Below are 16868 nucleotides of genomic sequence, written 5' to 3'. Positions count from 1 at the left end.
AGACTGTGCATACTGGTACATCTGTGATGTGACATGCTGTGTTGCAGCAATGGGCTGCGGTACTGTAACTGTCTGTTGTGCATTCTGTGGCTGAGGAATCTGTGAAACTTGTTCTTGTCTAGGCGGACGTGGTCTTTCTTTAGTCTTACCGGTAGCTATGTTGTGTTTCAGAACTGCACACTCGTTTATAAAATGACCTGGCTGTTTACAATAATTGCAGTTCCCTTTAACGGGAGCTGCAGGATGACTGGCTTGATTCGGACCCCTCTTCTGACTGTCTTGAGGAACAGATTGTGCAACTAGCACTTTCATTTTCGTGTCTTTCATACGTTTTCTTTCGTGTTCTTGCTCTTCTCTAATTCTATTCTGGTGGTACTGGAGCATCTGGAGCATCTGGGACGGAGTATTTGCTTGCCAGGTGCTTTCGACTTTCAAAACTCGATTTTTAATTTGTGGGCTTGAATTCTCGACTAATTTGGTGACGAAAAGATGAGGGTATGACTCACTACTTGTCTTGAGACCACTGTTAATACTGAAACATTTCTCAAATCTAGAATAAAAATCACTAATGTCTTCATCTTGTTTCTGTTTACAGGCTGAGATTGCATCCCAGTCTTCTTTCCTAGTTGTCAATAATCTGGGTAAAACTTGAATCAGTAATTCTGGTAATTCTTTACATTTATCTCCAAGACCGGTACCTGGTACTCGTGCCTTGTCTTCAGCTTCTAGAGCGGCCCAATCGATCTTTTTCTCTCCCACCTCCCATTCTTTTTCCTTTAACTTTTCATACACCCCTGCGGGTAACAGGACCTTTAACATTTTAATAATGTCTGGGTAAGTGTATTCTCCCATACGGAGCATGTCTTTTAATTCTCTATGGAACCCTGCTGGATCTTTGTCATGACAGGGAATTAATTTCTTCATTTCAAGAAGTTCCATCTTTGATATCGGAGTGTATACAAACACTCGTTGCATTACGCCACCCGCCCCTTGGACTGGGTGGACTTCTCGTAACGGATTCTGTCTGTCTATGTAGAATGATTTATTTTCTGGGGGTGAGACATGAACAAAATGCGGGTTCAGAAACGTTCTATATTTGTGGCGCTGTTCTAGAATGACACTAATTAAATCGGTACCTAGACCTCTCCATCTATACTGGAGTAACTCGTTCAGGATATCGTGCAACGGGCCTGGATCAGAATGTTGACCCTCATACAGAGTAATGAGGTACTGAATCATATACATACCCACCAGTCGTTGCTCGGCTGGGGGCAGTTTCAGAAACATTTGTGCCACTATTTCGTCTGGAAAAGTGGTAGAATCAGTAATCCATCGGACTGCTGATCGGGCTAGTTCTTGTTCATGCATAGTACTTAATTCACTGTAACCGACTCGTGATTTCAGAATGTGATCGGTAGCTTGGAATACTTGTTCTAGAGAACCTTGTTCTGGCGCTTGATGATGGAAAATAGACTTGCGTTCTAGACGTAAATGGCGATCTGGAAATCTAGATTTTCCTACATACGCTATTCTGGCGGGATTCTCGTTCTCTTCCTCTTCAGGATCACAGATACTTTCTTTCTCGCTTACTTGTGCTGCTTTACGCTGGTCGTGTAACCTTATTATTTCTTTACGAATTTTCTTGTACATACTCTCCATGGCACTGACGGTCTTGTGCTTACCCTCGGCTATATTATCACTCCACCTTGTCAGGATTCTCATTTCGGCGGGATCTTTAGACGGATAATCTTGTTCTCTTATTAAACAATTGATCAGGAACTTTAATATCATGAGCTGAATCTCGGCTTTCCTTTGAGACATAATCTCGCCAATACTTTCTGGATCATCCCCTGTACGGATGAAACGATATATTCTGTCTAGATCTTCTTTCATATTCGGCAAGGTGACTAGATACTCGGTCACTCTCCTTACACGTAAGGAATATAAAACCATAGTATATTCGCCTGGGACTGGATCATAGACACATTCGTTAAGGGCTTGCCTGATTTCTGTAACAGACTTATTACTTTTAGGAGTACGCTGTGATGCTTGAGCATGTAATTCGAGTGCCGATAAACGCTTGTGTGGCGGCGGGGTTTGAGGAGTAGCTCCTCCTGCGGCCCCTAGACTAGAGTCGTCTACTGAGGCTCTACGTCCTGGCAGAGTGGGAAATGGAACTGTAGGCTGGACCGGGGGTACCGTAACAGGTACTCCGGTGTCTGGAGGAGCGGGAAGTGCCTGATTTACAGGGACTGGCGGAGCGCGAACAGGATTTGCATATTCGGGGACTGTGTCGTCCAAATAGGACGAAATAAAAATATCAGCTGCGGTCGGTTTGTGACGTAGCTTGGTCGGAATTAATGGCGGCGGGAAATTACTGGATGCCTCTGGGGTCGCTTTTGGCAAACCTTCGGCAAGAAGAGGATACATACCCCTAATGAGGGCATGCCTCTGTCTGTCTGACTGTTCTGCTTTGACTTGTTCACCTATCTCGATTAATTCTCTTTCTTGGGCTCGTTCTTGGGATTCTCTACTTAACTCTGACTTTCTGACTTCCTTTTCCGTTCTTCTATGAGCTTCCTTGCGCCATAACTCGATGGCATCTTTCTGTGACTGTCTGGCTTTCTTTTTCCATAATGCTTCTTCTACTCGCATGATACATTCGGCATCCCATGTACCCGATACGGGCCATCTATACTTTTCTTCTAACTGTTTGGTATACTCTACCCATAAATCTAGATACATTATGGCGCTTATGCCATGTTTCTGATACATAAAATGACCTGGACTGTCCCTAGGCGGGACAGGAACTGCTTCCTCTAACAGACCCTTTCTAGTTTTTAACTGACGTAACTTGGAAAAGAGCGGCATTCTAAACTTGAATCGGAACACAATACAATACACGAAAAACAATAACAATTGGGAAAACAATTCAGGCATACCACGACATTGGAAATACATTAAACAATATCATAACATAACAGTTCGAACAGAATACTACCTGAAAATACTGAAAACAGAAACAGAACAGAATTCTCGAGAACGGAACAGACTAGAGTTACTGGATGCACTGCTGTAACAGTACGGAACATACCGGTCCCAAAAAGGAACGCATCAAGACCCGTATCCACCTAGGTGAATACTTCGTTTGTGGGCTTGGGTACCACCAACCCACGGACCAGGAGTCAATTTAGATTGGTCCTGTCTAGATACTACCCCAGCAATGGTACTCACCGGGCAGTACGGAACGGAAGGCCCCGAACGGGACTGGACTACGACGGACTTCGGACTTCGGACTTCAGTTACGGGTGGGCCTCCGGATACCTCGGACCTTGGACTCTCGGCTTGGGCTCTGGTCGGGACTCGCCGCGTTCCTCCACCGTCTCGTTCGGATGCTGGACCGCCTCCTCCGTCTCCTCCGTGGGCCTGAGGGATACTTGGAGCAGAAATATCTGCCAGTGCACGGTATGGTTCCGTCACGACTGCAGAGGGTCAGGGGGTCGGCGTGGCTTCACCGACGCGTGGGGAAAGGGCAAGTCCCTGTTCGGGCGCCATTATGTGGTAAATAAATAAATAATACCCTATTTTTGACTAGACTTATAGCATAACAGATAGCTCAATAAAATAAGAGTCAAGATTCGAGGTAGTAGGAGTTTCTGCAGGTTTATTACAGCATAAGGACAGGATCAGGACAACCTGCATGGGAATAGGACAATAAGGCCCGGCAGCTGCCGGGGCTGGGTCTGGGATGAGCGCGCTAACATTCAATAACAGAACACAGGCATATATACATAGCGCAAACACATAGCATTACATTGCAGTAGGCGTAGCAGTGGGTGGAGCAGAAGGCGTGACGCGTAGCAGTCGCGAAAGATAACAGTAAAAAGAGGTGTAACTGGGAGTATACAGAGACATGTGATGCAAACGTAACAGAATATGTCATGAATGGGCGGAAACATAGGAGGGGGCTACCTAAGGAGCCGGGACCTCTAACCTAATGGTGCGCGAAAACTGGCAATGACGTGTTACTAGGAGAAGCTGGGGGCTACGAACTCTGTGCTAGGAGCAGAGACTAAAGTCTGGAGGGTCGGAGCGACATGTACCTAAACCCTATCTGGTATCTGATGTTTAGGGAACATGTTGATATAAACTAGAAGTTATGAGGGGAGAAGCTAACTTGATTCTAAGACTGGACCATGCATTATTCTACATGTAGTGCGTGATGAAGAATACTAAATGACCATTAATACAGTATTTCTCTAACGTGGAGACGAGAAGGCTAGACAATGACGGAAACTATTGATGCAGTTCAGTAGCTTAGGAATGCAGAAGAGGAGGACTGGACTGATAACTGGAACTATAACATACTTTTGGCAGACTCAGAGGCAGAGCCAAGCTGCACCGGGCACTGCGAGGCAGGAAGTAAGTGAAGGGTCGAGGATACAGGTGGGGGCTGTATCGCTCCTCAGCGAGGCTTTCAGGAGACAGGAGCTGAATCTGATGTCCGGGCCCTTTTGAGGCCTGGAAACGGGGACTTTATAATGGAATAACGTGCACACTGGGAAACGTGGCAACATAACTTTGCATAGGCCTGATATTCGTAGTATTCACGAGGACTGGAAACTAACATACCAGAGGTGGACACAACTGGAATTGCGTCATTAATCGGACATGGGGAATAACATATGCATATTGGTCATGCACACATAACATATGATGGATGAGGCGTAGGGACACAGAACATGGCAAAATTTACTTTTCCACATAACAAGTGTTCTAACAAGTCATCTAACAAGTGTTCTAAGAAGTGTCCTGACAAGTTATCTAACAAGTGTCCTAACAAGTGATCTAACAAGAGCTCTAACAAGTGATCTAAGAAGTGTTCTAAGACGTGGCCTAACAAGTGATCTAACAAGTGTTCTAACAAGTGATCTAAGAAGTGTCCTTACAAGTTGTTTAACAAGTGTTCTAAGAAGTGTCCTCACAAGTGATATAACAAGTGTTTTAAGAAGTGTCCTAACAAGTGATCTAACAAGTGTTCTAACAAGTGAGCTAAGAAGTGTCTTAATACGTGATCTAACAAGTGTTCTAAGAAGTGTCCTAACAAGTGATCTAGCAAGTGTTCTAAGAAGTGTCCTAAAAAGTTATCTAACAAGTGTTCTAACAAGTCATCTAACAAGTGTTCTAAGAAGTGTCCTGACAAGTTATCTAACAAGTGTCCTAACAAGTGATCTAACAAGTGTTCTAAGAAGTGTCCTAACAAGTGATCTAACAAGTGATCTAACAAGTGTCCTAACAAGTGATCTAATAAGTGTCCTAACAAATGATCAAATAAGTGTCCTAACAAGTGATCTAAGAAGTGTTCTAAGAAGTGGCCTAACAAGTGATCTAACAAGTGTTCTAACAAGTGATCTAACAAGTGTTCTAACAGGTACTCTAACAAGAGCTCTAACAAGTGGTCTAACAAGTGTCCTAACAAATGATCAAATAAGTGTCCTAACAAGTGATCTAAGAAGTGTTCTAAGAAGTGGCCTAACAAGTGATCTAACAAGTGTTCTAACAAGTGATCTAACAAGTGTTCTAACAGGTACTCTAACAAGAGCTCTAACAAGTGATCTAATAAGTGTCCTAACAAATGATCAAATAAGTGTCCTAACAAGTGATCTAAGAAGTGTTCTAAGAAGTGTCCTAACAAGTGATCTAACAAGTTATCTAACAAGTTTTTTAACAAGTGTTTTAAGAAGTATTCTAACAGGTGCTCTAACAGGTGCTCTAACAAGTGTTCTAAGAAGTGTCCTAACTAGTGATATAACAAGTGTTCTAAGAAGTGTCCTAACTAGTGATCTAACAAGTGTTCTAGCAGGTGCTCTAACAAGAGCTCAAACAAGTGTTCTAACAAGTGTTCTCAGAAGTGCCCTAACAAGTGTTTTAACAAGTGATCTAACAAGTGTTTTCACAAGTGTTCTAGCATAGCACCACACCACTTCCCACACAGGACACACTGCAAATGAAGACTTCATAAAGAAGAGGCGAGCGCTGCACCACTGCAGCCCAGGTTGAGCTACCTGCGTTGAGATGATAGCACCACTCTGCTCTCTGAAGCACAGCCCCACATCACTGCCCACACTGGATGCACTGCACACGCTTACACTTCATAAAGAAGAGGAAAACACACTGCCTTCTGGAGTGCAGGAGGAAGCGGGGCGCACACTGCCTTCTGGAGTGCAGGAGGAGGGGGGGCGCACACTTCCTTCTGGAGTGCAGGAGGAGGGGGGGCGCACACTTCCTTCTGGAGTGCAGGAGGAGGGGGGGCGCACACTTCCTTCTGGAGTGCAGGAGGGTGGGCGTACACTTCCTTCTGGAGTGCAGGAGGAGGGGGGGCGCACACTTCCTTCTGGAGTGCAGGAGGGTGGGCGCACACTTCCTTCTGGTGCAGGAGGAGGGGGGCGCACACTGCCTTCTGGTGCAGGAGGAGGGGGGGTGCACACTGCCTTCTGGTGCAGGAGGGGGGCGCACACTGCCTTCTGGTGCAGGAGGAGGGGGGCGCACACTTCCTTCTGGTGCAGGAGGGGGGTCGCACACTGCCTTCTGGTGCAGGAGGAGGGGGGCGCACACTTCCTTCTGGAGTGCAGGAGGAGGGGGGGGCGCACACTTCCTTCTGGTGCAGGAGGAGGGGGGACGCACTCTGCCTTCTGGTGCAGGAGGAGGGGGGCGCACACTTCCTTCTGGAGTGCAGGAGGGTGGGTGCACACTGCCTTCTGGTGCAGGAGGGGGGGCGCACTGCCTTCTGGTGCAGGAGGAGGGGGGTGCACACTTCCTTCTGGTGCAGGAGGAGGGTGGGTGCACACTTCCTTCTGGTGCAGGAGGGTGTGTGCACACTTCCTTCTGGTGCAGGAGGGTGGGCGCACACTTCCTTCTGGTGCAGGAGGGTGTGTGCACACTTCCTTCTGGAGTGCAGGAGGAGGGGGGGCGCACACTTCCTTCTGGTGCAGGAGGAGGGGGGGCGCACACTTCCTTCTGGTGCAGGAGGAGGGGGGGGTGCAAACTTCCTTCTGGTGCAGGAGGAGGGGGGTGCACACTTCCTTCTGGAGTGCAGGAGGAAGGGGGGCGCACACTTCCTTCTGGTGCAGGAGGAGGGGGGGCGCACTCTGCCTTCTGGTGCAGGAGGAGGGGGGGCGCACTGCCTTCTGGTGCAGGAGGGGGGGTGCACACTTCCTTCTGGAGTGCAGGAGGAGGGGGCGCACACTTCCTTCTGGTGCAGGAGGGTGGGCGCACACTTCCTTCTGGTGCAGGAGGGTGGGCGCACACTTCCTTCTGGTGCAGGAGGAGGGGGGTGCACACTTCCTTCTGGTGCAGGAGGAGGGGGGTGCACACTTCCTTCTGGAGTGCAGGAGGAGGGGGGGGCGCACACTTCCTTCTGGTGCAGGAGGAGGGGGGTGCACACTGCCTTCTGGTGCAGGAGGAGGGGGGCGCACACTGCCTTCTGGTGCAGGAGGAGGGCGGGCGCACTCTGCCTTCTGGTGCAGGAGGAGGGGGGTGCACACTGCCTTCTGGTGCAGGAGGAGGGGGGTGCACACTGCCTTCTGGTGCAGGAGGAGGGGGGCGCACACTTCCTTCTGGTGCAGGAGGAGGGCGGGCGCACTCTGCCTTCTGGTGCAGGAGGAGGGGGGTGCACACTTCCTTCTGGAGTGCAGGAGGAGGGGGGGCGCACACTTCCTTCTGGAGTGCAGGAGGAGGGGGGGTGCACACTGCCTTCTGGTGCAGGAGGAGGTGGGCGCACACTGCCTTCTGGTGCAGGAGGAGGGTGGGTGCACACTTCCTTCTGGTGCAAGAGGAGGGTGGGTGCACACTTCCTTCTGGTGCAGGAGGGTGGGTGCACACTTCCTTCTGGTGCAGGAGGAGGGGGGGTGCACACTTCCTTCTGGTGCAGGAGGGGGGGCGCACACTTCCTTCTGGAGTGCAGGAGGAGGGGGGGTGCACACTTCCTTCTGGAGTGCAGGAGGAGGGGGGGCGCACACTTCCTTCTGGTGCAGGAGGGGGGCGCACACTTCCTTCTGGAGTGCAGGAGGAGGGGGGGTGCACACTTCCTTCTGGTGCAGGAGGAGGGGGGGCGCACACTTCCTTCTGGTGCAGGAGGAGGGGGGGGCGCACACTTCCTTCTGGTGCAGGAGGAGGGGGGGCGCACACTTCCTTCTGGTGCAGGAGGAGGGGGGGGCGCACACTTCCTTCTGGTGCAGGAGGAGGGGGGGCGCACACTTCCTTCTGGTGCAGGAGGAGGGGGGGGCGCACACTTCCTTCTGGTGCAGGAGGAGGGGGGTGCACACTGCCTTCTGGTGCAGGAGGAGGGGGGGCGCACACTGCCTTCTGGTGCAGGAGGAGGGGGGGCGCACACTTCCTTCTGGTGCAGGAGGAGGGGGGGCGCACTCTGCCTTCTGGTGCAGGAGGAGGGGGGTGCACACTTCCTTCTGGTGCAGGAGGAGGGGGGTGCACACTGCCTTCTGGTGCAGGAGGAGGGGGGGCGCACACTGCCTTCTGGTGCAGGAGGAGGGGGGGCGCACACTTCCTTCTGGTGCAGGAGGAGGGGGGGGCGCACACTGCCTTCTGGAGTGCAGGAGGAGGGGGGGCGCACACTTCCTTCTGGTGCAGGAGGAGGGCGGGCGCACTCTGCCTTCTGGTGCAGGAGGAGGGGGGTGCACACTTCCTTCTGGTGCAGGAGGGTGGGCGCACACTTCCTTCTGGTGCAGGAGGGTGTGTGCACACTTCCTTCTGGTGCAGGAGGGGGGGCGCACACTTCCTTCTGGTGCAGGAGGAGGGGGGGCGCACACTTCCTTCTGGAGTGCAGGAGGAGGGGGGGCACACACTTCCTTCTGGTGCAGGAGGAGGGGGGGCGCACACTGCCTTCTGGTGCAGGAGGAGGGGGGGGTGCACACTTCCTTCTGGAGTGCAGGAGGAGGGGGGGTGCACACTTCCTTCTGGAGTGCAGGAGGAGGGGGGGCACACACTTCCTTCTGGTGCAGGAGGAGGGGGGGCGCACACTGCCTTCTGGTGCAGGAGGAGGGGGGGGTGCACACTTCCTTCTGGAGTGCAGGAGGAGGGGGGGTGCACACTTCCTTCTGGAGTGCAGGAGGAGGGGGGGCGCACACTTCCTTCTGGTGCAGGAGGGTGGGTGCACACTGCCTTCTGGAGTGCAGGAGGAGGGGGGCGCACACTTCCTTCTGGTGCAGGAGGAGGGGGGGCGCACACTTCCTTCTGGTGCAGGAAGAGGGGGGGCGCACACTTCCTTCTGGTGCAGGAGGAGGGGGGGTGCACACTTCCTTCTGGTGCAGGAGGAGGGGGGTGCACACTTCCTTCTGGTGCAGGAGGGTGGGCGCACACTTCCTTCTGGTGCAGGAGGGGGGGTGCACACTGCCTTCTGGTGCAGGAGGAGGGGGGCGCACACTTCCTTCTGGTGCAGGAGGAGGGGGGGCGCACACTTCCTTCTGGTGCAGGAGGAGGGGGGGCGCACACTTCCTTCTGGTGCAGGAGGAGGGGGGGGCGCACACTTCCTTCTGGTGCAGGAGGAGGGGGACGCACACTTCCTTCTGGAGTGCAGGAGGAGGGGGGGCGCACACTTCCTTCTGGTGCAGGAGGAGGGGGGGGCGCACACTTCCTTCTGGTGCAGGAGGAGGGGGGGCGCACACTGCCTTCTGGAGTGCAGGAGGAGGGGGGACGCACACTTCCTTCTGGAGTGCAGGAGGAGGGGGGGCGCACACTTCCTTCTGGTGCAGGAGGAGGGGGGGGCGCACACTTCCTTCTGGTGCAGGAGGAGGGGGGGCGCACACTGCCTTCTGGAGTGCAGGAGGAGGGGGGGCGCACACTTCCTTCTGGAGTGCAGGAGGAGGGGGGGCGCACACTTCCTTCTGGTGCAGGAGGAGGGGGGGTGCACACTTCCTTCTGGTGCAGGAGGAGGGGGACGCACACTTCCTTCTGGAGTGCAGGAGGAGGGGGGGCGCACACTTCCTTCTGGTGCAGGAGGAGGGGGGGTGCACACTTCCTTCTGGTGCAGGAGGAGGGGGACGCACACTTCCTTCTGGAGTGCAGGAGGAGGGGGGGCGCACACTTCCTTCTGGTGCAGGAGGAGGGGGGGTGCACACTTCCTTCTGGTGCAGGAGGAGGGGGACGCACACTTCCTTCTGGTGCAGGAGGAGGGGGACGCACACTTCCTTCTGGTGCAGGAGGAGGGGGACGCACACTTCCTTCTGGTGCAGGAGGAGGGGGGGGGCGCACACTTCCTTCTGGTGCAGGAGGAGGGGGGGCGCACACTTCCTTCTGGTGCAGGAGGAGGGGGGGCGCACACTTCCTTCTGGAGTGCAGGAGGAGGGGGGGCGCACACTTCCTTCTGGTGCAGGAGGAGGGGGGGCGCACACTTCCTTCTGGAGTGCAGGAGGAGGGGGGGGCGCACACTTCCTTCTGGTGCAGGAGGAGGGGGGGCGCACACTTCCTTCTGGAGTGCAGGAGGAGGGGGGGCGCACACTTCCTTCTGGTGCAGGAGGAGGGGGGGGCGCACACTTCCTTCTGGTGCAGGAGGAGGGGGGGGCGCACACTTCCTTCTGGTGCAGGAGGAGGGGGGGCGCACACTTCCTTCTGGTGCAGGAGGAGGGGGGGGCGCACACTTCCTTCTGGTGCAGGAGGAGGGGGGCGCACACTTCCTTCTGGTGCAGGAGGAGGGGGGGCGCACACTTCCTTCTGGTGCAGGAGGAGGGGGGGTGCACACTTCCTTCTGGTGCAGGAGGAGGGGGACGCACACTTCCTTCTGGAGTGCAGGAGGAGGGGGGGCGCACACTTCCTTCTGGTGCAGGAGGAGGGGGGGTGCACACTTCCTTCTGGTGCAGGAGGAGGGGGACGCACACTTCCTTCTGGTGCAGGAGGAGGGGGGGGCGCACACTTCCTTCTGGTGCAGGAGGAGGGGGGCGCACACTGCCTTCTGGAGTGCAGGAGGAAGCGGGGCGCACACTGCCTTCTGGAGTGCAGGAGGAGGGGGGGCGCACACTTCCTTCTGGTGCAGGAGGAGGGGGGGGCGCACACTTCCTTCTGGTGCAGGAGGAGGGGGGGGCGCACACTTCCTTCTGGTGCAGGAGGAGGGGGGGCGCACACTTCCTTCTGGAGTGCAGGAGGAGGGGGGGCGCACACTTCCTTCTGGTGCAGGAGGAGGGGGGGCGCACACTTCCTTCTGGAGTGCAGGAGGAGGGGGGGGCGCACACTTCCTTCTGGTGCAGGAGGAGGGGGGGCGCACACTTCCTTCTGGTGCAGGAGGAGGGGGGGGCGCACACTGCCTTCTGGAGTGCAGGAGGAGGGGGGGCGCACACTTCCTTCTGGTGCAGGAGGGTGGGTGCACACTGCCTTCTGGAGTGCAGGAGGAGGGGGGCGCACACTTCCTTCTGGTGCAGGAGGAGGGGGGGCGCACACTTCCTTCTGGTGCAGGAGGGTGGGCGCACACTTCCTTCTGGTGCAGGAGGAGGGGGGCGCACACTTCCTTCTGGAGTGCAGGAGGAGGGGGGGCGCACACTTCCTTCTGGAGTGCAGGAGGAGGGGGGGGCGCACACTGCCTTCTGGAGCAGGAGGAGGGGGGGGCGCACACTGCCTTCTGGAGTGCAGGAGGAGGGGGGGCGCACACTGCCTTCTGGTGCAGGAGGGTGGGTGCACACTTCCTTCTGGTGCAGGAGGGTGGGTGCACACTGCCTTCTGGTGCAGGAGGGTGGGTGCACACTGCCTTCTGGAGCAGGTTGAGAAAAGCAGCAAGAAGAGGCAAACTCTTCCGCATGATGTAGCGCCATGCCTGTCTACTAAGGCGCTGTGGCTCCGCGTCAGAAGCATGAAATGCGATTTAATGCTAGTATAACGCACTGCCGATGGTGTGCAGCACGGGGTTCGCATGTTTCATGTATATTATTCTATCAGATGTACACATATCTGAGAGCTGGTGATTGTCTCACGCGGTGGTCCCAGGACACACCACGCTGCCTGGTCCAGACCACGCGCTGCATGTTAATGGCGCCCGAGGGTTCCCTCTGGTTTCAGCTTTAATCAGCTGGAAACTTCAGAGCCTCTTAAAATGCACGAGACATCAGCAGAGGCGTGGGAAGAAGATGAAATTAGCTCCGTGTCCCTGCGCCCTTCATAAATGTGTAGCAAAATCACCCCCTCTGCAGCAACAACACAGGGGTTGAGGCTGCCACAAGGAGCGTAAAAAGACTGTTCAGTGCCACCTCTGAGCCACTTGGCGACAATCAGAGCCCCGTCTGTGCCACCTGTTGACATTCAGTGCCCCCTCTGTGCCACCAGGTGATGTTAAGTGCCTGCTCTATGCCATCTGTTATTATTCAGTGCTACCTCTGTACAATCTGGTGATGTTGAGTGCCCACTCTATGCCATCTGTTATTGTTCAGTGCTCCCTCTGTGCCATCTGGTGATGTCCAGTGCCCCCTCTATGCCATCTGTTATTGTTCAGTGCTCCCTCTGTGCCATCTGGTGATGTTGAGTGCCCACTCTATGCCATCTGTTATTGTTCAGTGCCCCTTCTGTGCCATCTGGTGATGTTCTGTGCCTCCGCTGTGCCACCAGGTGATGTTAAGTGCCTCCTGTATGCCATCTGTTATTGTTTAGTGCCCCCTCTGTGCCATCTGCTGTAGTTCAGTGCACCCTCAGTGCCATCTGGTGATGTCTAGTGCCCCCTTTGTGCCAACTGGTGATGTTCAGTGCCCCCTCTGTGCCATCTGTTATTGTTCATTGCCCCCTCTGTGCCATCTGGTGATGTTCCGTTCCCTCTCTGTGCCATTTGGTGATGTCCAGTGCCCCCTCTATGCCATCTGCTGTTGTTCATTGCCCCTCTGTGCCATCTGGTGATGTCCAGTGCCCCTCTGTACCATCTGGTGATGTCCAGTGCCCCCTCTATGCCATCTGTTATTGTTCAGTGCCCCCTCTGTGCCATCTGATGATGTTGAGTCCCCCCTAAATGCCATCTGTTATTGTTCATTGCTCCCTCTGTGGAATCTGGTGTTGTCCAGTGCCCCCTCTGTGCCATATGTTATTGTTCAGTGCCCCCTCTGTGCCATCTGGTGATGTTGAGTGCCCCCTCTGTGCCATCTGGTGATGTCCAGTGCCCCCTATATGCAATCTGGTGATGTGGAGTGCCCCCCTCTATGCCATATTTTATTGTTATGTGCCATCTGGTGATGTCCAGTGCCCCCTCTATGCCATCTGTTATTGTTCAGTGACCCCTCTGTGCCATCTGGTGATATCCAGTGCCCCCTCTATACCATTTGCTTTTGTTCCGTGGCCCCTCTGTGCCAGCAGTGACCGTGGGTGCTGCATTTTAAGAACCTGGCCTGACTTTAATTGAAAATTGGGGGATTTAGGAGATGGGCCATTGAAGAGCAGCTAAGTAGAGGTGTGTGGAACATGTTCACAGGACCCCCTCCCCCCCTCTATAGCTGTCACCCCTCCGCCTGTGGTGCTCAGGAGGCAGAGGCATTTATAAATACATTTTCCTGCCACCCAGTGACACGTGGCGGCGCAGACACATCCGTCTCTATCACCGCAGAGGAGACGCAATGAATCCACAGACAAGCTGAGCCCTTCCAAACCATAAATCAACGGAGCGCCCTAATAGCAGAGCAGAGCTACATCTTTCTGATTTCATTATAGTGTTCACAAAACATTGTGAAATGCATGGTATCTTGAGCTGAAAAATTGTCACAGTGTTTAAGGAGGGTGTGCATGTGTTTGTGCACCATCTATACACAGCAGCATGTCTGTGTGCATCATGTGTACAGAGCAGCATGTCTGTGTGCATCATGTGTACACAGCAGCATGTCTGTGTGCATCATGTGTACACAGCAGCATGTCTGTGTGCATCATGTGTACACAGCAGCATGTATGTGTGCATCATGTGTACACAGCAGCATGTCTGTGTGCATCATGTGTACACAGCTGCATGCCTGTGTGCATCATGTGTACACAGCTGCATGCCTGTGTGCACCATCTGTACTCAGTCAGCAGCATGTATGTGTGCACCGTCTGTACACAGCAGCATGTCTGTGTGCACCATCTGTGCACAGCAGCATGTCTGTGTGCATCATGTGTACACAGCAGCATGTCTTTGTGCATCATGTGTACACAGCAGCATGTCTGTGTGCATCATGTGTACACAGCAGCATGTCTGTGTGCATCATGTGTACAGAGCAGCATGTCTGTGTGCATCATGTGTACACAGCAGCATGTCTGTTTGCATCATGTGTACACAGCAGCATGTCTGTGTGCATCATGTGTACACAGCAGCATGTCTGTGTGCATCATGTGTACACAGCAGCATGTCTGTGTGCATCATGTGTACACAGCAGCATGTCTGTGTGCATCATGTGTACACAGCAGCATGTCTGTGTGCATCATGTGTACAGAGCAGCATGTCTGTGTGCATCATGTGTACACAGCAGCATGTCTGTTTGCATCATGTGTACACAGCAGCATGTCTGTGTGCATCATGTGTACACAGCAGCATGTCTGTGTGCATCATGTGTACACAGCAGCATGTCTGTGTGCATCATGTGTACACAGCAGCATGTCTGTGTGCATCATGTGTACACAGCTGCATGCCTGTGTGCATCATGTGTACACAGCTGCATGCCTGTGTGCACCATCTGTACTCAGTCAGCAGCATGTATGTGTGCACCATCTATACACAGCAGCATGTATGTGTGCACCGTCTGTACACAGCAGCATGTCTGTGTGCATCATCTGTGCACAGCAGCATGTCTGTGTGCATCATGTGTACACAGCAGCATGTATGTGTGCTCCATCTATACACAGCAGCATGTATGTGTGCACCGTCTGTACACAGCAGCATGTCTGTGTGCATCATCTGTGCACAGCAGCATGTCTGTGTGCATCATGTGTACACAGCAGCATGTCTGTGTGCATCATGTGTACACAGCAGCATGTCTGTGTGCATCATGTGTACACAGCAGCATGCCTGTGTGCATCATGTGTACACAGCTGCATGCCTGTGTGCATCATGTGTACACAGCTGCATGCATGTGTGCACCATCTGCACTCAGTCAGCAGCATGTATGTGTGCACCGTCTGTACACAGCAGCATGTCTGTGTGCACCATTTGTGCACAGCAGCATGTCTGTGTGCATCATGTGTACACAGCAGCATGTCTGTGTGCATCATGTGTACAGAGCAGCATGTCTGTGTGCATCATGTGTACACAGCAGCATGTCTGTGTGCATCATGTGGACACAGCAGCATGTCTGTGTGCATCATGTGTACACAGCAGCATGTCTGTGTGCATCATGTGTACACAGCAGCATGTCTGTGTGCATCATGTGTACACAGCAGCATGTCTGTGTGCATCATGTGTACACAGCTGCATGCCTGTGTGCATCATGTGTACACACCTGCATGCCTGTGTGCACCATCTGTACTCAGTCAGCAGCATGTATGTGTGCACCGTCTGTACACAGCAGCATGTCTGTGTGCACCATCTGTGCACAGCAGCATGTCTGTGTGCATCATGTGTACACAGCAGCATGTCTGTGTGCATCATGTGTACACAGCAGCATGTCTGTGTGCATCATGTGTACACAGCAGCATGTCTGTGTGCATCATGTGTACACAGCTGCATGCCTGTGTGCACCATCTGTACTCAGTCAGCAGCATGTGTGCATCATGTCTGTGAGCACCATCTGTGCACAGTAGCATGTGTTCATATGTGTGCATCATGTGGGTGCACAGTTTGTACACAGCAACACGCCTGTCTCGTCTGTGTACGCCATATGTACTCAGCACCATGTGTGCATTATGTCTGTGTGCCTCGTGTGTGCAGCATGATGCATTGGTTTACCATGTGTGTAAAGTATCTGGACAGCATGTTTAGGGGTCGGCGGAATTCGTGGAGTTCTGGAAGCGATTGAAATCGGCACATTGCGCTGATTTTTAGCGCCGGTATCTAGCTGAGAACATCACCATGCAGCTTGATAAAAACACAAGTATGTCCTACTTAAAAACGTGTATACCATCCGCAAGCAGATGTATACTCTGCGCAAAGACATGTATACACTCCGCAAACATATGTATACCCTCCTTAAACACTTATACACACTCTGCAAATACATGTACACACTTCGCAAACACATGTACACACTCCGCAAACACATGTACACACTCCGCAAACACATGTATGCCATCCGCAAGCAGATGTAAACTCTGCGCAGAGACATATATACACTCTGCAAACACATGTCTACACTCTGCAAACACACGTATACGCTCCGCAAACACATGTATACACTCACAAATACATGTATGCCCTCCTCAAAAAATGGTAAACCTTCCGCAAGCAGATGTATACTCTGCACAAACACATGTCTGCACTCTGCAAACAGATGCCTTCACTTTGCAAACACACGTATGCTCTCCGCAAACATATGTATACCTCCTCTAACATATGTATACTATTCTTAAACACATGGACACACTCTGCAAACACGTGTACACACTCCGCAATCACATATATACCATCCGCAAGCAGATGTAAAATCTGCGCAAAGACATATATACACTCTGCAAACACATGTTTGCACTCTGCAAACACATGTATACCGTGCACAAACACAAGTATACACTCCGCAAACACATGTAAACACATGCAAACACATGTATACACTCCGCTAACACATGTATGCACTCTGCAAACACATGTATAGACTCTGCAAACACAAGTATACTCTGCACAAACACATGTATACACTCCGCAAACACATCTATATCTTATGAAAACAAATGCAAACACTCCACAAACACACATATTTCCACAGCAATCGCCTTTA

This window comes from Lissotriton helveticus, chromosome 6 (genome assembly GCF_964261635.1).
Source record: "Lissotriton helveticus chromosome 6, aLisHel1.1, whole genome shotgun sequence".
Taxonomy (NCBI): Eukaryota; Metazoa; Chordata; class Amphibia; order Caudata; family Salamandridae; genus Lissotriton; species Lissotriton helveticus.
The sequence above is the reverse complement of the archived record's forward strand: the minus strand, read 5'-3'. Positions refer to the sequence as shown.